This window comes from Hermetia illucens, chromosome 3, assembly GCF_905115235.1.
Source record: "Hermetia illucens chromosome 3, iHerIll2.2.curated.20191125, whole genome shotgun sequence".
Classification (NCBI taxonomy): domain Eukaryota; kingdom Metazoa; phylum Arthropoda; class Insecta; order Diptera; family Stratiomyidae; genus Hermetia; species Hermetia illucens.
Window position 1 is genome coordinate 140,585,891 of NC_051851.1, and position 21,887 is coordinate 140,607,777.

General features: G+C 42.9%; 1 protein-coding gene across 8 annotated transcripts in view; it reads left to right on the top strand.

Moving 5' to 3' along the window:
- The window catches only part of LOC119650960, a 299,212-nt gene that overhangs the window by 69,054 nt on the left and 208,271 nt on the right, over positions 1 to 21,887 (top strand). For 6 of the 8 annotated variants that reach the window (XM_038054206.1, XM_038054210.1, XM_038054211.1 and 3 more), the window contains exon 1: positions 20,464 to 20,671. The exons of 1 other annotated variant lie outside the window; for it this stretch is intronic. The gene's annotated coding sequence lies outside the window, so the exon portion shown is untranslated. Of the gene's footprint in view, positions 1 to 20,463; positions 20,729 to 21,887 lie in introns of those variants that run through there. One more of the 8 variants, XM_038054207.1, reaches the window with a different exon arrangement.

A 21,887-nucleotide genomic window follows, 5' to 3' on the forward strand; every position in this document is an offset into this window, starting at 1 on the left:
GCACTTTGTACTCCATTCAGAAGCTATGTTGGAGCGTTGCGTTGCGAGAACACAACAACGTTCCAAAATTAGATAGGTACAACGATTGAGGGGAATTTCCGTTATCACTTTTCAATATGAGCTTGTACTATTTGAAGCATTGGAATAAAATTTGGAATTATGCAAATGTGAATAAATTCTTGGGGTTAGGGAGAAAGGACCAGTTGTTGATTTTTTTATAAAATAAATGAAATTATTCATTTTAAAGGTTGCATGTTGAAGTTGCAAGTTCAAATTGGAATGTAGGGATGGGAATGGGTAAATTGAAAGTAGTAAATTGGGACAGCTAAGGAATGTTAGGACTCGAGAAAATGAATGAATATTGCATATTATTAAATGCATTCTCCTGTCAGATTGCCCCTGGAAAAGGCAAAGAAAATGTTGTCAATATCGCAAAGCCGCAGTCACTACAATTTATGAAGCAAACTTTTAAAAGGTTAAACCTCGGTCGGAAAATTTTGAAAATCAGGGAAAGTCTAGTGCAGGTGAAAAAAAAGTTGATTATAAACTTACATGGCTAAAAAGGATAGGAATTTGTTGTATTGGTTTTGACTGTCTTCTCATTGTCATATTTCATCAGAATGTCATAATCATCATTGTCCATTTAGAATCTGTGTTCCAGAAACATCGAATTTTTGCAGTTCCTTATGTCAAATAATCCATGAAATATTTCGGTTTCTCCCTTGAGGGCAGGCCGCTCACTGAACTTCATCAGGCAGTTTATTTCCACGTGTCTGAAAAAGATAACGTCGTTGCAGGCGCTTTGTCACGAATCGCGGAGGTCATAGTCCTCGCCGTGGGCGTAGAAAGACGACGCAGAGCTTCGGCGCCTGAGGGCAAACTCCAAATGTAAGTTCAAAGAGTTTCCTATCTTCGGCTCAAACTCCTATTTACTCTGCGAGGCCTCAGGCAAGCGGGCCGATTTTCACAAGGAAGCATTTCACGCAGTACACGATATTGTGCATCCAGGCATCAGGACAACGAACTGACTAGTCACTAGAAAATACCCCATGAACAAGGACATAAACTATTGGGTCAGACGCGTGCCAGAAGTATAAGATTAACAAACAAGTAAAAAAGGAAGTAGGCATATTCAATCGGTCGACTAAGCGGTTACACACCATCCACCTCGAAATTATTAGCTCTTTGCGAGACTCGTACGAATACAAGTATTGCCTCCCAATCATCGACAGGCTTACACAGTGTCCTGAAGCAATACTTCTGACTGTTATTGCGGCACAATCATGTGCCGAGGCCCCCTATCGAGAATGGATCCCGCGCTTTGCTCTACTAGTCGTAATCATCATAAACCAAGGAATACAGTTTGTGTCTATTCTTTTCTCGTATTAGGCAAGCTCCTTGGTTTCAAACGCCACAGGGCGATTACATACCCTCCGCAGACCAATGGGACGCTGGAACGTTGGTACCGGACACTAAATGCCATCTTAATGGCTCGCGATGATGCGTCGTGGTTGCAGTCCTTGCCTTTTGTCCTCCCCGCCTTCGCACAGCCCATGGAGAGGAGTTCATGGCCGGGGATCCCGGGGGCCTGACTCAACCTTCCCGAAGCACGAGACGGAAGATTGACACCCCCAGGGACCTCACAGTTCCTCATAGTATGGACGCTCTTCGGAGGCCACTGCACCCACCATATGAGGGCCCTTTCAAGTCCTGAAGCGGCAAGAGCACTCCTTCAAATTCGGCGTTGGGGGCGGGCCCAAATAGGTCTCCTTTTCGAGACTGAAAGCTTTCGGCGACCTCCGACTCCGTGAAGCATCAGTTTTGCCCGGTAACAACATTGACGGGATCACGTCCCGGGTTCCTCCGCTGGTGGTTGCAGCTGGGGGCGGAGTGATTTGGCGGCACAGCGAGTGCGGACGCTTTGCTCCTATATCTAAATCTATTCTACGTTCTTTTTCGGTTTAAATAAAACGATACACCGAATTTAGTTAGTTATTAATATTAATTGAACTTGATTTTGTAAAACTTAATTTCAAAGAATATTTTGATTCGGATAATCAATGAATTTAGTTCGAAAAGCAAGAGTGCTGTGATGTGAAAGTCTGAATGGTAGCCATCGTTCGTAACCGCGCTTCCCTGACTTCTTCTGCTTTTCGCAGTTTATCCTGGACGGCTGCGATCATGAAGTTGGAGTTTGTATTCTCTGGTGATAGTATTTCACCTAGACTTTCCTCTAAGTTCTTCCGCAAACCTCGGGCATTCGAAGAACACGTGCGTTGGATCCTTCGAGACCCCATCGGAGTTTGAATAATCAGGTGAGGTGCCCCATCTTTACCTAGAGAAACGGGGTAAGATTATAACTGATTTCCCCATGCTTTCGCTTCAGCTACTCTTACTGGAAGCGATCGCTTTTTTCACCTGCGATATAAGGGAGGTGAACCTAACATTTTATATTCGTTATTTCGTCGGTCAAAATTTTAATCAGAAACATTGCCGAGATGACGAATGCTGGATCATCCGAGACGATACTGAAAGCAGAACACACCTTCAGGACTGATCTTTTGTAGACGGCATTCAGTTTATGTGCGTTACGTAAAAGATGCAGCGCTGTTCTCCAAAGCCTCTGTCTTTCCGCCTGTTTGTGTGTCTGTTACACCCATTTTCTCAGAAACGGTTACTTTTATTGCTACGAAATTTGCTAACGAGGTGGGAACTATGAATCCTCTGAAAAAAATTTTACCCCTTCCTTTTGCATGTGTCAATTTAACGTGTGCGAGGAGATTCTACCAAAGTTCGTGTCAGTAGAAGTAACCGTTTCTGAGATATGACAGACAGATAGTAAACCCATATTAATATGGTTTTGTTTTATACAAAACCTTAAAAAATCAGTGTATTTCGTCAGGTGATCCTGTACAGCTAAAGTCGACTGCCATGCTGTCAGTATTTCCTGATGATTCAAGCATTTCCTATTACCTTCGACATTCAGTGAATAAATGTATCTATAAAATTGGATGAATGAGCAAATTCTAAACCACTTGGTAGAGCATGAGAGGTCTAAATCCACTTGCTTACTTCGACTAGTTTCCAAAGTAGTTAAAATAGATGGGCACCTCATTGGATAGTAGAAACCACTTAAAGTCGTAAAATGAACAATAAATATTTTACTGAGTAGAACAACTAGGGGTATTGAGAAAATCCAACCATTTTTCGCATTATGGAGATACACGTTTGAATAATTTGAAACACACGTAAAGATACTTATTACGAGAACAGATTACTTACTTCTATTTCGCTCAAGAAGAAAGAAAAACCCCTGACAAGTAAGCAAGAATCTATACTCCCTCAATTTGTTGATAACTTTATTCAGCACCAAAGCGAAATAAAACAGGAATTAGAATTAGCCTCAGTTAATAGGTACATAGTTACGACAAAGTGGTTTGCGCCATCTTTGAGTGCCATTACAACTCAATTAGCACTTACTAACTACAATACTTACCCAGGTAGAAGATAAATTTATCTTATTTTCTCAAGCTAAGCCCCTGAGGCATATCCGTAATAAGAAATGGACGACAATTTATGGCGCCCCAAAAAGATAAAGAATCAAAATTGACATCGTTTGTTATAGATCTTGAAATGTCGTCAGAAGCACTTTAAATTCAGTTCCCAGAAAAAAACCAGCCTCAATTCGTGCCTAAGAAGGCAGCTTCACCTGACCCAATCTAAGCATAGATACTAACGCAGAAATCAAATTTTTGCCAACCTGGCTGGAAACCCTCAAAAAGTTTGCAGATTGTTCGAGGGACTTGACAATAAATCAGACAGATATGTTGCATGAGCGTAAATTGCAGAGGCTGCGTATGGTAAATTGTATAGAACGATTGTATACGACCGCCCACACGACCCAATTAGATTGACTTTTTGTTAGCAGATAATCTCCATCTGGTTAAATTGCGCATTGTGAAATGCAAAAACCAACAGATACATTTGGAAGATATTTTTATCTTTAATTGAAATGCTTTAGGATAGTGGCTTGTATTAGAAATTTGATGCTAATTGAACTGCAATAAAATTCGTTTGTTTACGAAAGTTTTCCTATCTGTAAACGCTGGCTGGGAAGTATCTGAAAATCTCTTGTGTGCTATATAAATAAAAACTGGATTTCAACAAGATCTGGAACAGCAAAACCTATGAATATTCAGAGTGACAGAGAGCGCCAACTGAGCCTTTCCCTTTGCGATTGACGTATCCAATTATAATTCCCTGGAACTGTTTTGATTGTCATTGAATCCATACCAAATAAGCAATGATTTGCGACCATAATGGTTGGAACCTAGCAAAAATACCAACAAAAATGCGCGGTCGTCCAACTACGAGCTGCACTAATCCCCTGCAAAGATACGTATTTGGAGAAAGTCTTGAGATAGCCACGGAGTTGGGTGTTGTAGTAGCAACACCTTCAGTTCTCCCATGTTTATTATTTTTGTTGATATGCATAAAATTGTTTTTTCTTTTGATGTTTTCCTTCGGCTGCCATTATTACGGCTGTTTTCCTCTACTGCCATCGTTGCTTATTGTTATCGAGTTTTTTTCGGGCTACCGTCATACATAGTCGCGGTACTTTCCCTGGCATTTGTTGTTTGTGGAAAGTTAAGCTCCTATTCATGGTATGGACGTAACCACAGTGTTTTTTGGAAGCTGTTATTCATGCACTTCATAACACCCACAATGGTGTTGGGTCCGTTTGATATTCTCAAGTCAATCATTTTGCTATAATAATAGAGTCCGACACGAAAGGAGTTAATGGAGAGGTTTCCGGCTTTATTGCTTACTCAACTGCACTGTGTAATTCAAGGTGATTGTAATTTTATTGATTGGATTTTTATGATGACTTCATAGGTTTATGGCTTTAATGGGTAGCTACATTCGCCGGTAATATGTTGATAATGAGGTGAGTGGTAGCGATATGCAGAATTTCAAAGGAAGCTGCTGTCATAAACGGCACGAATGCGGTAGTTGATATGCTACCTACTCAAAGAATGCCTTTGTATACTGAGATCTTTCATTTTACTAAACCTTCCAAAGTGTTTTCAATATATATTATCTTCTTAAGTACAGTTGGCTGATTGATTAATAGAGAGAAACTGTTCATAAAACTATTTGCAACTAATCTACCTCTACTTCTTTAGGAAATATACGTTGCGTACTACAGCACAGGGAACAATAAGATAAAGCTCCCGTCATTGCTTCTCACGCGCATCAATAGTTAAGAACGAAAAATATACAAAATTATTGGTTATGCCTATACACAAGTATCTTTTAGCTTTATCTGTGGATATTTCCGAAACTTTCCCTGAAAATTGAAAAGCGTGTGAATGAGGATGATAGGCTTGGCCTGCCTGTTAATTACTTTTTAAGTACGACTGGAATTTGTAGGTGAAAAGTACAATAACATCCATAAGACCTGCTTTTAGGGGTCGCAATCAAGAGCCGTATGATTAGCATACACCAGGGCATACCTAGGATTCCTGGATAAAGAAATTATACCTGGCCATTGATGCAAATAGGAAGAGCCCCATGATCAATCTGATTGAGTTTGTTAGTGTTCATATTCAGTCCAACTCTATCTGCTTCTTTTTTCGAATCCAGAATCATTTGGCTAAGATAAATGACTGGTGAGTGAGCAAGCAAATGTCATCGGCATAGTCGATACTTTGACAAAAACGACATCGTCCATTGAACCCCTCCACGTTCTGCCGACAGGACAGCATAAAGGACATCGTCGATCACAAAAGACGAAGTATCAGTGACAAAATATAGCCCTGACTTGCTTCGCCTTCGACTTCAGATTCCTCTGAAATTTCACCTCAAGGCATCTCATAACATTTTGCACGGTTTGGTAACAGCAATTTGTTTCCCCGGAACTCGTCTCATGCATAGAATATTTCAGATATCCTCGTTGTTTTCGATGTCAAAAACTTTCTCAAAATGATTGACGACAGTAAACTCCGCTAGTCTGGACAGAAGGACCCAGAATGGAAAATACCCGGCTTTCTGTTGCTAATTCTTTTATAATTGCCACACTCAAGACGGGCACTCCTTTTCGGAATCGTAAAGATTATCTCCATTCTCCAGTCACTGGGATAGACTCCAGACTACACTCACACTACACAAATGTAGGTAGGTAGATATCAGTGGCCACTTCTAGGATAAGTGCTGTGGTGCGCCGTTTTGATGCAATAAATTCCTAAAACGATGACTGCAATGCGAAAGCAAGCTCAGATCTTCATAACCACCCCCTAGTGTTTACGAAAGATAGCAACTCCCCATCCTACAACTGGAGATCTCTTTGAGGTTCCTAGTGAATTGTTATTTCCTCCTTCATCATCATCAACGGCGCAACAATTGGTATCCGGTCTAGGCCTGCCTTACTAAGGAACTCCAGACACCCCGGTTTTGCTCCGAGGTCCACCAACTCGATATCCCTAAAAGCTGTCTAGCGTCCTAACCTACTCCGTCGCTGAGGCAAGGTCTGCCTCGTCCTGAGACAGATTTTATCCACTACCAGATGGTCGTGGTATCGCTCATAGATTTCGTCGTTATGTAGGCTACGGAATCGCCCATCCTCATGTAGAAGCGAAAAATTCTTCAGAGGATTCTTCTCTTGAACACGGCCCAGAGTTCGCAATTTTTCTTGCCAAGTACCCAAGTCTCCGAGGAATACATGAGGACTGGCAAGATCATAGTCTTGTACAGTAAGAGCGTTGAGCTTATGGTGAGAAGTTTCGAGCGAAACAATTTCTGTAAGCTGAAATAGGCTCTGTTGGCTGCCAACAACCGTGCGCGGTTTTCATCGTCATAGCAGTTATCAGTTCTGATTTTCGACCCTAGATCAATCTCAAAGTTGTAGTCTCCTATCTTCATTGCTTTCGTTTGGCCAGTGCGAGTCGATGTTTTTCGTTCTTTCGCTTTTGGTTTTGGTGCTGACATTGCCACCATATACTTTGTCTTGCCTTCATTAATATGCACCCCAAGATATCGTGATCTGGATGAAGGTAGACTGTACATCTCTGGTTGTTCTTCCCATGATGTCAATATCGTTAGCGTAGGCCAGTAGCTGGGTGGACTTGAAGAGCATGGTGCCTCCCGCATTTACATCGGCATCGCGAATCACTTTCTCCAGGGCCAGGTTGAAGAGGACGCATGATAGGGCATCTCTTTGTTTTAGATCGTTGTTGATGTTGAATAGTCTGGTCATAGAGAAAATCTGATCTGTTGCTGATTTGCCTGGAGTGAAGCCTCTTTGGTATGGGCCAATGATGTTCTGAGCGTATGGGGCTATCCAGCCTTTCAAGATAGAGAAGAATATCTGATAGATGGTACTCAGCAACGTGATACCTCTATAATTGCTGCACGGCGTGATATTTCCCTTTTTATGTATGGGAAAGATTATGCCTCGTTGCCAATCGTCAGGCTTGATTCGCTGTCCCATACCTTGAGCATCCGTTGATGAACCGCTTGATGTAATTGGTCACTTCCATATTTAACCAATTCGGCTGTAATTCCATCGACTCCTAGCGACTTATGATTTTTCAGCCGATGAATTGCATGGACTGTTTCTTCTATACTTGGTAATGGCAGCATTTGTCCGTCGTGTTCAGTTGGCGGCACCTCCAACTCGCCGATGTTCTGGTTGTTCAGTAGCTTATAAACTCAATACTCAACCCATCGCTCCAATATGCCCATTCTATCGGAAATCAGATTTCCATGTTTGTCTCGGCAGGATGAACATCGAGGTGTGTAAGGCTTCATCCTGCTGACTTGTTGGTAAAACTTGCGCGCCTGGTTCGGTTGCTCCCTGTACTTTTCGAGTTCACATACCTGCTGGTTCTCCCAAGCTTCCTATGAAGCTTTCGTCTATGAAGTCGCTTCTCCGCTCGCCGGAATTCGTGATAAGTCTCTGCGCGTGTCCGCGTCCTTTGAGAATGCAACGTTACTCGGTATGCAGTATTCTTCCGTTCCGTTGCTAGCTTACATTCATCGTCAAACCAACCGTACCGACTCTTTTTGCGGCTGGGGCCAAGTGTGTTTGTGGCCGTATTTATGATTCAGGTGGTTGTGAAGATCATTTGTTGATGCTTCATCTCCAGGATCTCTGTTGCCTGCGGTTATTGCGGCAACCATTTCCTTTTTGTAGGTATTGCGGAGGGCTGTGTTGTGAATGGCTTCAGTGTTAGCTCTCACCTGATTGTCAGAGGGGATTCTGGGTGGTGTTGTTGTTCGAGCTCGAAGCACCATGCCAACGTGATAGTGATCCGAGTCTATATTGGCCCCCCTATATGTTCTGAAATTCATCAAGGCTGAGAGGTGGCGGCGTTCGATCAACACGTGGTGAATTTGATGGTCCCGTCTGGAGAGACCCACGTTTGTTTGTGGACCGCTTTCCGCGCAAACCAGGTACTTTCAAGAACCATTTTGTCTGACATTGTTAATTGAATAATGCGCAGTCCGTTATCATTTGTATTTTGATGTAAGCTATGGGAGCCAACGTATCGCCTGAATAGGGGCTCCTTCCCTACTTGGCTGTTAAAATCCAAAAGTATGATTTTGATCATATTTGAGGCAGGCTTCGAGGGTTCGTTCTACTCCCTCGTAAAAGGTATCATTCTCCGACTCTGCAATTTCCTCTGTAGGGGCGTGAACGTTAATGAGGCTTATATTTCTAAATTTGCTTCGCAGGTGCATAGCCGTTCGCTTATGTTTTCAAAACCGATAACAGCAGGCTTCATTTTTTGGCTGACATAGAAGCCTACTCCAAGCACATGGTTTACTGGATGGCCACTATAATATATGGTGTAGCGACTCTTCTCCAGGAAATCGGTTCGTGTCCAACACATCTTCTGCCACGCTGTTGCTTGCTGCTTAGCAGCTTCATCTCTGTACAGGAGGGACACGTTCCATGAGAAAATGCGCAAATCGTTATTTCGTTGTTGTTACCGGGTTCGTCGTTGTATTATCCGTCCAGTTCGAGGCTCCTGTTGTGGCTTCGTAACAAGTTGTTTTCTGTGTAGGGTTATCAACCCTACCCAACCCCCAACCTGGACGACCAGTTGGTACAACTTGTCCCGTTTTTAGGCGCGGGAGACTCGCCTTCAAAGAGCTTCCAGCGGTCACCATGTGGAGGTGGAGATAGAGTTTGCTAGTACAGCTGTTGGTGTTCCATCGTGGGTACCACGTTTCGTCCTGGGACCTATCCCACGGATGAGTTCTGGTAATGGTAGTAGCCTGTCTAAAACTGAGCGATTTATATATTTCGGGTCAATGCTATCAACCAATGGAGAACTGCGTTATACTCCTCACACAGGGAAACACAAAACCTTTTATACCTGAAACGTCAAGCTTCCGGTTTTCCGACTTGTTTTTATTAATTTATCTGTATTCTCCATGGAAAACTCTTAGATCTTAGAATTGCTTTAGACGAATTCCTTAGTCTCCCTCTTGCAATATGTTGAACTCTTCTTGAGCGAACTGGGATGCTGCAAGCTTTACGCAATCAATACTTGACTCCAACTCCTCAACGGACGATAATGCTACCGCAAACAGATATGTGATGGATATTTGTGGTAAACTACCTGATATAATCTAGATGACGTAATTAACATGGTAAGCATTCATATGAAGGTGGTGAACTCCCTTGGTTTATCGCTAGAGAGATAGCTAGCAAAATTTCTTCTTACAAATAAGTGTCTAAAAGCAATCTTGCTTTCTATGTCTTAATTTAGGAAAAACCTTTTCAAATGTTGAATTGGAAATGAAGCTTAATTTACATTTTATCTGCTAACAATATCTTGACTCCATACATCACCTGTTCCCAATGAATTCTCGATAAAAATCACTAGTTAATTTTGAGAAGGTCGATTTCCTATTTGATTACCCCAACGTCAATAACAAATTATTATTCTCATTTACAAAAAGAAATTTTAGCTTCGACATTAATTTCTCTGTTTCTGCTCATTGAAACTCGAAACCACTAACAATGGACGCAACATTCTTTCAACACACAGTGGGCCATTGAAAGGCAAAAGGAAATTGGAAAATCATCTGAAAAAAACCATCTACACGTATAGGTGCGCTGGTTCGATATTGAAAGCTAAAATGCAATTAATTGTTAAATTTTTTGCTTTCTTGGGTGAACTCATTAAATTACAGCGCGAACAGGTTGTTCTACAAACTTTAGGAAATTATACAAAATGTTTCGCGTAATGGCCCAGTTTCTGCAGTTTTAACGGTTTCTGGATTGATTGGAAAGTCGCTGGGACCTTCGTGCAAGCCACACCAAATCAAACGATTCTAAAGGTCGACTTTGATGTGGTCCACCATCTCGTTTATGTCACGTTGCATAATATCGTATTGAACAACGCTCAGAGCTACCTCACAAGCCAATAAAACGCATTGAACGTAACAAATGATTTTCAATTTGCAAAATGTTTCAGTTTCTCATTCTTTCCATGCAATTTGCCACTGGCGCAAAGCAAACGGTAGATATAGATGTATCTCAATTGAAACCATTAGATACAATTTCCATTCAAGTCGGGTTCGGATAATTGTTTGTTTGCCCCTCGAAAAGTTTAGATGAGTGAGCAGCTACTCTGCGGAGCGGCTTTCTGCTAGTCTAATGGCTTTAAAACCGTGTCGATGGGAGGGTGGGGGTTGTGGTGGCTCCGTCACCTGTTGAATAGTTGCGGGAGTACGTAACCGCGATTTAAAAATACCTGGAGCATAAGGAGAGTCGGTAATTGCATAAATTGGCACATTTAACTCTGCGTCTTACCTGGCGACGACGTTTCCAGCCAGCAGATAATTGAATTCCTCCGCCCAACCCCGGCGAGCTGACCAAGCGTAATTATGAGGTGATTAACACAGTGACCGCTCAGGCTTGCACGAGCCTTGCTATGATTTGAAATGCATTCAGTTGCAATGGAAATCCGAGAATGTTTCTTACTTTCGTTTCAAGTAGAGCAGGCTCTTGAGCTGAGGTGCACTTTTACTTGCAACATTCGATACTGTTTGTGTGTTTTCCACTGGAAATCTAGGCAGTTCCGTGTTTTGCTTCAAGGAATTAGACTAATGCTGTTAGGTATTGTACGTGAAAGTACAGAGAGCGCATTCGGCTGAATGAATACTCACTGTATGGAATACATAGATTGTACCCCAGATTAGATACGGTTTCATTCATTGAACCGCTTCCTTATGCAATCTGCATAAATCCATATGTAACCTGGGCTGCGAGTAATTGTTTAAGGTAAAAAATATCCAACAATGGGCATTTTCTGCTTCATTCAATGATGCTATCTTAATACCTCCGACAGTGAATGCGTTCATTTTAGTCAGGTGTTGGACAGTACTGTTAGTAGACGCTGATGCAATTTCAGCTTTTAGTACGGTACAAATATATTTTCCTTTGAGTCATATCATGCAACTCATCATTATCACATGCTTGCCAAGTGTTGGTTTGATCTAAAAGCACGACACCCATATAAGCAGCCTGATTCAAAATTTATCTTGGGGGAACCTTGCAAACTTGCTTCGGCAGATGTTCATAGGAAATTCAACACCCCCATTGAGTCTAGGACACTAATTCGGAACCGTTTAACACATTCCCTTAAGTCAGGTCTATTCAGTGTAAGAGCACAAATCCTCTGGTTTAAGAAGCCTCAAATACTCTGCCATCCCTGCTAGAGAGTTGTGTAACAGGGACAGTGTAGCAACTTTCCCTTTCCCCAGCTTGGAAAACCGTGACGATTGGGAGGAAGTCCCCGATCTCATCCTATTAACCGAAAATGGGACTTGTAGGGTCGAAACGTGGAGAGTGTCTGAGCAAAGACCCTTCTCAGATCACAGTTGGATACTTTTCGGTCTAAATCTCGCTGCGGAGGATCATCTGGAATAAGTTTGGTGAAGTTATCAAGAGCCAATCTTCCCGGTGTGCAAATCGGCAATATTGCCACGACAGATGAGCTACAGCCCAAGTTCGGCGCTTTGGAAAGGGCATTCAAAACTGCGTTCAAAATCTCGGAAGTACTGGCGATACTGGAAACCTGTCGTTAACTGGGGCATCATCTGAGTACCAAGCGTAACACAGCCATTAAGGCTTTATACTTAGTGGCGAGATCTTCCCGACTGATGGGGTAGTGTACGGATGCGCAGCACATTCAAAATGACCATTATCTGAGTTCCCAGTCATGAAAACATAGAAGGCGGAACTCTGGCAACTATCAGGATCGTAATCTATTGGCTCTACTAAGCAGCCCCTTTTTAAGGTTTTGTGTAAAACAAAACCTTATTAAAATCGATTCAGTGTCTGTCTGTCTGTCTGTCACACGCATTTTTCTTCAAAACGGCTAAACCGATCCGAACGAAATTTGGTGGACAGATGGGAACTATGAAATCCCACGCATACAGCGAGTGGCATAAATTTAGGTGGAGTTTAAAGGGGGGCTCCCCATACATGCGAAAGGGGGATTGAAAAATTTTTTTCACCGGATATAGTTGCGTAGGGTATAAAATGAAAGGTCTCGATTTGTACTTTCCGAAACTGACCTTAGTTTTGGCATAAATTGCAAAGTGCGTGAGTAAGGAGTCAAAATGTACGCAGTTGAAATGAGACAGGACTCATTTTCGGAAACTACCCAACCTAAAAATCCGAAAAAAATCAGGGTGGTGCGCCTAGATGAAATCTAGGCCTCAAAATATGTCCCTTTCCGATGCCTGCTCAAATAAACTTACCAATAGTATATTACTACTTGTTTAGAAATTTACTGAAAAACCCCCCTTAAATTCATCCTAGGACTTTTGGAATTTTGTACCAGCATAGGGGACAATATTTCGTATATATGTGCAAAATTTCATGGAAATCAGGCAATTAACGCCAAAGTTATAGCAGTTCAAACTTAGCAATTTCGCACGAGTTTACTGCTTCCAAAGCCATGCAAATCAGATGCTGACGTCATAATTACCCGGAATAATTGACATTCGCGTGGAATATTAAAGTCACATTTATGAAGAATATATTTATCTGCATATATTGTGTAAACACAAAACCTTATTAAAATCGGTTTACTGTCTGTCTGTCCGTCTGTCTGTCTGTCTGTCCGTCACACGCATTTTTCTCGGAGAAGGTTATAGCGATTGACACCAAATTTGGTAGAAAGATGGGAACTGTGAACGCTCACGCATACAGTGAATTACATCCTTTTACGTCGAATTTAAGGGCGGGTCCCCATACATGCAAAAGGGGGGTGTAAAATTTTTTTTTATCAAATATAGTCATGTGGGGTATCAAATTAAAGGTCTCAATTAGTACTTTCCAAAGCCGATCTTAGTTTTGACTTTCGTTGGAAGGGTGAATAGCGCGGGGGGGTGGAAAGTGATCACTTTTTTAAGGGGGCCATTCTCAGAAACTACCAAACCGAAAAATCTGAAAAAAAACAGGAGGCTGCCACTATATGGTGCCTCCGAAATACCTTCCATGCCGATATCTGTTTAAATAAAGTTAATAATAGTATATTACTACAATTTTTTGTAATTGGTTGGAAACCCCCCTTAAATTCATTCTAGTACCATGAAATTTTGCAGTGATATAGGCTATATTATAGAGCATGATCTTACCAAGTTTGGTGGAAATCGCACTATTACTAACAAAGTTATAATACCTCAAATTTGTTGCTTCTTTGAAAATTGAAGACTATGAATGTCAATATCACCCGAAAGTGGATACTCTCACATAATATATGGATATATTACGTGCTACGTACTAAGAATTACACAAAACCTTTCGTACCTGAAGCGTCCAGCTTCCGGTTTCCCGACTTGTTTTAAATGGCGAGGGCTCACATCTGTGCAAGTGCAAGTCCAGTGAAGGAAAATTTGGCCCCCCTATATCAAGACCCGATCGTAATCACTTTTGGACCAAAAGTGTGAAAATGTGTACAGGATTGCGGCGGTGTGAATAGGTCACTTACCACTTATAATTCGTATTGAGAAGCTGCGAATATGAGACAAGATTCCTCAGGCATTTTCTTTGCGATTGCCCAGCTCTTGCTAGAACCAGACTGCAGACGTAAGGTAAACAATTTATTGGGCACTTTAAAGAAATCTCCAGCTCCAGAGGTGGGTAGCTGCTATCTTTCGTGAATGCTACGGGTTGGCTTTGAAGATCTAAGCCCACTCTTCTCTACTCACCTGGTTCCTACGACAGAAATCATGGTCTTTGGAGTTTTTGGCGTCAAAACAGTGCACCACAGTACTAATTACCACTAGGAAGAATCACTGATACCTACCTACTTACTCTTTAATCCATCTTGCTCTTTTTTAAATTAAAAATGTCCTGTGATACGTCGGCTCCTATAGTTTACATAGGGATACCAATGATAACGAACTGCGGATTATTCAGTTGGGAGTATCGCACGAAATGGTTGTTGGAAGTACCTGGTTTGCGCGGAAAGCGGTCCATAAACATACGTGCGCTTCTCAACTAAATTGACCACGTGCTGATTGAACGCCGCCACCTCTCAGCATTGAAGAATGTCAGAACATATAGTGGGGCCAATATAGACTCGGATCACTATCTCGTTGGCATAGTGATCCGAGCTCGAATCACAACACCACCTACAATCCTCTCTGACAATCACGTGAGAGTGAATGCTGAAGCCATTCACAACACAGCCCTCCGCAACATTTATAAGGACGAAATGAATGCCGTAACGCATCAGCAAATGATCTTAACAACCACCTGAAGTACGTTATCGTTGATGTGGCCACAAAGATACTTGGCCCCAGCCGCAAAAAAAGTCGGAACGGCTGGTTTGAGGATGAATGTAAGCTAGTAGAAGAATGCCACATACCGAGAAATGTTGCATTCTCAAAGAACGCGGGCACGCGGAGAGACTTATCACGAACTCCGTCGAGCGGAGAAGCAACTTCACAGATAGAAAAAGGAAGCCTGGTAAAGTCTGTGAACTCGAAAAGTACAGGGAGCAACCGAACCAGGCGCGTAAGTTTTACCAGCAACTCAGTAGGATGAAATCTTATACACCTCGATGTTCATCCTACCGAGACAAAGAGGGAAATCTGATTTCCGACAGAATGGGCATATTGGAGCGATGAGTTGAATACTTTGATGAACTGCTCAACAACCAAAACGTCGGCGAGTTGGAGGTCCCGCCAACTGAAGACGACGGACAAATACTGCCATCATCAAGTATAGGAGAAACGGTAGGTGCAGTTCACTGGCTTAAAAATCATAAGTCGCCAGGAGTCGATGGAATTACATTCGAATTGGTTAAATATAGGGGCGACCAGTTACACCAAGTGGTTCATCAACTTGTGCTCAAGGTATGGGACAGCGAATCAATGCCTGACGACTGGTACTGAGATATTATCTGTCTCATACATAAAAAGGGAGATATCACAGAGTGCAGCAATTATAGAGGTATCACGTTGCTGAGTACCATCTATAAGATATTCTCCTCTATCGTGCTAGGCCGGATAGCCCCATCATTGGCGCATACCAAAGAAGCTTTCCTCTAGACAAATCAGCAACAGATTAAATTTTCTCTCTGCGGCAAGCGATGGAAAAACTGTTGGAATATGGACATCAGCTGCACCATCTTTTCATCGAATTTACAGCCGCCTATGATATCATAGCCAGGGTAAAACTGCACACGGCCATGAGAGAATTCGGTAACCCGACGAAAACGATACGACTGATTAGGCTGACCCTGACCAATGTGCTAGGCCAGATAAAAACAGCAGGATCACTCTCAAGACCATTCGACATCAACAACGATCTACGAAAAGGGGATGCCCTATCATGCGTCCTCTTTAACCTGGCCCTCGAGAAAGTGATCCGTGATGCTGAGGTAAATGCACGGGGTATGATCCTCTTTAAGTCCACCCAACTACTGGCCTATGCTGACGATGTCCACATCGATCGAGGCGGGAAGAACGACCCGAGACGTACAAACTGCCTTCATCCAGATCTTGGGCTGCACGTCAGTGCCAAAACCAAAAGAACGGACAACATCGAATCGCACTGGTCAAACGATAACAATGAAGATAAGAGACAACTTTGAGACCGTTGAAAATTTCTCCTATCTAGGGTCGAAAATCGCAACCGATAACAGCTATGACGAAGAAATCCGCGCACGGTTGTTGGCAGCCAACAGACCCTATTTCAGCTTACAAAAACTATTTCGCTCGAAACATCTCACCATAGGGTCAAAGCTCTTACTGTCGAAAAGTATGATCTTGCCAGTTCTCATGTATTCCTCGGAGACTTGGGTTCTGAGCGAGAAAAATGGCAAACTCTTAGCCACGTTCGAGAGAAAAATCCTCGGAGGAATTTCTGGCCCCTTCCTTCGTGAGGATGGACGATTCTGCAGCCCAGATAACTACGAAATATATGAGCGATACCAGGACCGTCTGGTGGGGGATAAAATCTGCCTCAACAGGTTGCGGTGGGCGGGCAGCCCGGAAAGTCTATAAGGGCAATATCTATGGTAGACAGAGGAGACGAGGCAGACCCTGCCTGAGATGGGGCGATGGCGTAGGTCAGGACGCCAGGCAGCTTTTAGGCATATCGAATTGGTGGACCTCGGCACGAAAGCGGGAAGTCTGGAGTTCAGCCGCACTGTGTGGAATATCACCTTTTTATCTGTGGGACAAGTAATGCCTTATTTCCAGTCGTCAGGCATTGGTTCGCCGTTCAATGCCTTGAGCATCAGCTGATGAACCGCTTGGTGTGGGTGGTCGTCTTCATCTCCAGCGCTGTTAGGCGGAAGGGACTCGCCTTCTTCGTTCTACGTCTGCAATTTTTCATTGAAAAAGAACTCCCAGCGATCACCACGTGGAGGTTGAGACAGGGTTTGGTAGTAGATCTGTTGGTATTGGTTCAGCAGGCGTTTCCCAAGTTTTATGCGCCATCGTGGGTACCAATCCACGCCCTGGACCTATACTACGCTTTGACAGTCTCGTTATCGGGGGCACATTATTCGAACACAGACAGAGTTTTAACTGACCAACACCGTACGAGTGATTAGATTTGCCATTTTGCCAACAACGGTAAATTTGCGAGTTGTGTGCTGGATTGACGTAACAAGGGTCGCTTAAAAGCAATTGAAGATTATTTTGACCGCGAGTGATAGCGTTATTGCGCTGGTCAGATAAGTGGAGGCTGCCGCAAATCGATTCCAAAAGTGTATACCGCATCAGGAAAGAACTTGCATCTGTTTGCAAATCTTTCGATGGCCCAGTGAAGGACGTTAATACTCCACTATTCATAAACAATGGCGAACAGCTGAGGAGGGGAAAAGAACACTTCACCACGGTTCTTAGCCGGCTAGCCACCGTAACATGGGGATATGGACTATTCCGTCGAACAAAACAGAAATCATCTCGGCCATCAATGCCCTCAACCGGAATAAAGCCGCTGGAGTCGACGGTCTCTCTGAAGAATTATATATCGCTGCAGCTGCAGTTTCTTCAGAGCTACTATCTCAACTCGGACTGTAATTCTGGGAATCTGAGGTCTTTCCCAGGGGAGGAGGAAGGGCATGATGGTTAAGATTCGAAAGAAGGGCACCCGTTTTGAGTGTGACAGTTGGAGGAGTATCAGCGTCCTTCCTGCCTTTACGAAGATAATAGCTAAAATAATCCTGCAACTCATAAAAGAATATCTAGAAAGCTTGATCGACAGAGAGCAGACTGGTTTCATTGACCACTTCAACCCCTTACGGATTATTTTCGAACAGTGTGCGGTTTAGATCTTTACTTCACCTGCTCTTCATCGACTTCGAGAAAGTTTTCGACAACATGAACGGGAGGGGAATCAGGAGAGACTAATAGCTGTTATCAAAAGAGGAATTTGATGTGCAAGCGGATTACGCTAGGGCTGAATCTGATCATCGATATTATTTCTTCTGGTTATAGTTGACTTTCTTCATGGTAACTTGCCCGGAGGACGTGGAAAAATTCAATGAACTATGACATCTTACATCAAACACCTCGACTACATAGACGACATCTGTTTGCTCTGTCATCGGGTCATGAATCCTGTTGAACTGGCTCTGGATTTTTAAGAAAGGCAAATAAAGTCGGACTGAAGAAAAACAACAGCAAAATCAAGGTTCTCATTCGAATGGGCCCCACACTCTCCCTATCCGCATTAATGGGTGGAGAATCGAAGGCGTCGATCAATTTGTATATCTAGAAAGCATGGTTTCAGCCGATGGTGGCACCGAACTGCATGTTGCCCGACGCATTAGTAGCGCTAGATGCGCTTTTGCTACCCTCTTTAAACTCTGGAAAGTTAGTTATCTCAATACCAAGATCACGTTGAAACTGTTCGGTGCTAGTGTTCTTTCTGTATTGCTATATGGGAGTAGCACACGATAAGTGGATCTCACTGTTAGCCAAAAGCTCCCAGCCTTCGTCAGTATCTGTTTGCGTCGTATCATCGGAGTACGCTCGCCACGCACTATCTCAAACGATGAACTTGCCAGTCGTACGCACTGTGATCGGAAGACTTAACTGGCAATGGATAGGCCGCACATTCAGGGGGGCGACAGTGGCATTGCGGGCTACGTCAAGCAGTGGAATTCACACTCCCAAGATGACCGACGAGAGAGTCGGCCGAAGGGCACTTGGCGCGGTATACCGAGAGGTAAATGGCAACCATGTACATATAAACGCTGCTGGAGTGGAGGTGGGCTATATATTATATATATTATATATGGCACGCTCCAATCGGTCTATCAGCTACGCCTGAACACTCCGCAGTTAACCAAAGGTCGAAACGTATGTCCGTCTGACCCGTCAGTTTTGACTGTACTAGCGGCTGGTGCTCTGAGGTGGCGCGGCAGCAACCCTGTCTGCTGAATCTATGTCAAGTGGCCGAAGAGAACCTCCACGGACTGGCACCGGGAAATGCTGTATTCACATTGACTGGCCGTGATGCAGTAGGCGAAAGCACCAAGGTCTTGGGCAATCAGACCCGAGTCTGCACGGGGACCCATCTGAAGTGACTTTGGCCACGGAGCCGTACCAGAGGTTATTTGGTACTATAGAAAGCGGGATAGCATTCTGAGTTTACGTCCAAGGAAAATTTCTTGGGTCAGCCCGGTTATTGGCAGTGGGGTTCCTGGTGGAAATTCCATGGGAGTTGGTTGCGTACACATCAGCAGAAACCTTCGGGCCTCAAGCGTGGAGTTGCATTTACAACTCGGGTGCATACTGCTTAATTCGATAATTCGAATACTAAGCGATGCACCCAGTGTAGACTGGTACCGTTGTTGTTTGTTACAGCGGGGCTCTGGTTTTGGTCACAAAGTCAATCCGTGTCCTGAGAACATTGTGATATTAGTTCAAAACGGCGGGTATCCATGTTAAATTACCCAGATGTAACTGTACAGACGGCGGGGAATGGATTCAAAAACGATTCGTCCATCCGGAAGGTCTGAAAGGAAAATAGACAAACCGGTACGTGTGGGTTATATGTATCAATTTCACATTTCAACGTTTTTCACGGCCGGAGTTGAACTTAGGTCCGGTTTGCCGGTATCGTTATGGTGTTTTCAGTTCAGGAGGCGGCCAGATGGGTTGCCCACTGTTCAGGCGTAACTTACGGGTCTGCCAAAATGTGTATAGCAGGCTTTATGTAGTTAAAATATATATATGCTGGTATATGGACCCCCACATGTTTGCAAGTGTTACATGGTTAACTATGCACCTCTATGTACAAAGGCACAAGATGGATAGAATGCGACCTATTTGTATTTAATCATATGAAGACAGAGTGTATTCCTACAACTTACAAATCTTTCCTCAGAATTCTTTGGCAACAGATTATTCAAAATAATTTGGAAGTTTAATAAAGCAATCCTAAAGTAGAGCAATTAAGAAAATACTTTTCTGATAGCTTTGCCGACCAACGCGTTTATTCTTTTTAATAATATCTGCCTGCGGTGCCCCAATTCACATTACTGAGGAATAATGGAATATTTCATTCTAATATTATTTTGATATCAACAATTAATATTTCATAGCAAAATACGAAAGATAAGGATGTTCAAAATAACTACCAGCATATACTTGTGCATATGCGCACATACGCAGATACGTACCATACTGCTGGCTGAGGCACTAACAATTTTTAATAAAATTTGAAAAAGTACACCACGATGGAAATTTATCTATGTATCTCCGTCGACCAACTTTCAACCTTGCCTAATAGAAAAATATTAGCAAAAATAGATAAGATAACGTCGATCTTAATATCTTGCGATCGTCATCGCTTTCTGTGCGCCGAAAAATAAATAATAAAATCGCGAAATTGATAAAATGCAATAGCAACGGCCACAATCTACTGAATTAAGTAAGTAATTTTCCCTATCTTTTGTCGAAATGTAGCTTTCGATCGCGGCGGGTGAGTTTTCGATCGGGGCGGTCTTGGTTTCTGATATTCTCATTGCAATCGGATTAATTGCAAATTTCTTAAAGATCCGGATCGTGATAGGCAAAGTATCTTTTTGAATCACGTGATGACTAACTGATCGTGATAATCGTTTACAGTTCTTTATTAGTCAGTGGAAGGTTTAATTGTTACTACAGGAATAATGTAAGTGAAAAAGTGTAGATCACAATTACAACAGAAAAGTGTTGCCGAGTTGAGAGAGTGAGTTTCATTTATTGACTATGCTCGAAAACAAGTGATCAATTTTCGATTCAGCATCAGTAACAGAATTCGAGTCATTAGCCTGAATATTCGTTAGAAATCTTAACTTTTAGAAGGCGAAAAAAAACCCGAATTAGAATAACTCCTTTATACCCCCACTAACAGGCGGATTCTTTCCTCCTTTCTTGGACTAATACTATTTGTTCGTCTGCTGAACGAAACGTAGCTCATAAATGATTAGCGTGTCCAGTTTGTGTTCACCGGGGTCCTTCCCCTTTGTCCATCGATCCGTAGCTACTTCCACTTAGCTCACAGCAGCAGTTGTTGTTTGCACTGTCGCTGTTGTCAATTTTCTTTAAAAATGCCAACATAATGTATCCTGGTGCCAGGATCGAGACTCTCTCTCCTATCGATGAGCTTGTCCAGAAGGGGTGGTTTTCCTTACATCCAACAAATTGGTGACCCCGATGTGATGCCGAATAACTAGTTACGCGTGAGTTTTGTTTCATTGAATACTGCGTCATTATGCTGGAAGACGATGAATTGGTGACGCGGTATGGATGATTCAGCTTGCATTACGTTTGGCCCTGCTTCGGGCCCGATTTCGTACTTTCAAGGTTACGAAAGCAGGTTTGCCGTGCTGTTAGTCGCTCTTAAAATAGGATAGAATAGGAAATAGGCTTATCTAACGACGTGCACTTTAAGCAGAAATGCCAGATCGGATCATGCAAATGCGCGAACCTTACGTCATAAAAGCCGTTGCATCCTCATCATCTTCACAGGACGGTACTGGGGTACATTCGGAAGTCGCTCGATAAACTCCGGGGTGGTACGTCTCGGAAACGAACCCCCTTCGCGAAAAACTTAACATAATTGGTGCGTGAGTACCATAACACATTCGAAATTGCTGCCCGTTGCTGCCCTAATTCGTGCTTATATCAAGCAGGCCAACCAGAAAGTTCCGGTGCTACCAAATTCGGCGGTTGATAGATAAGCCACCACAAAATCGCTTACATATCATCGACACTAGCTAGCGCGGGCGTATCTGTTTTTCTTCGAAAAGACAAACATTGTAAATGTTAACCAGCATAATTTGAGCTGTATGCAGTTAATAGCACATACGGCTGAGGAGCTCTGACGCTCAATTAAGGACTACACC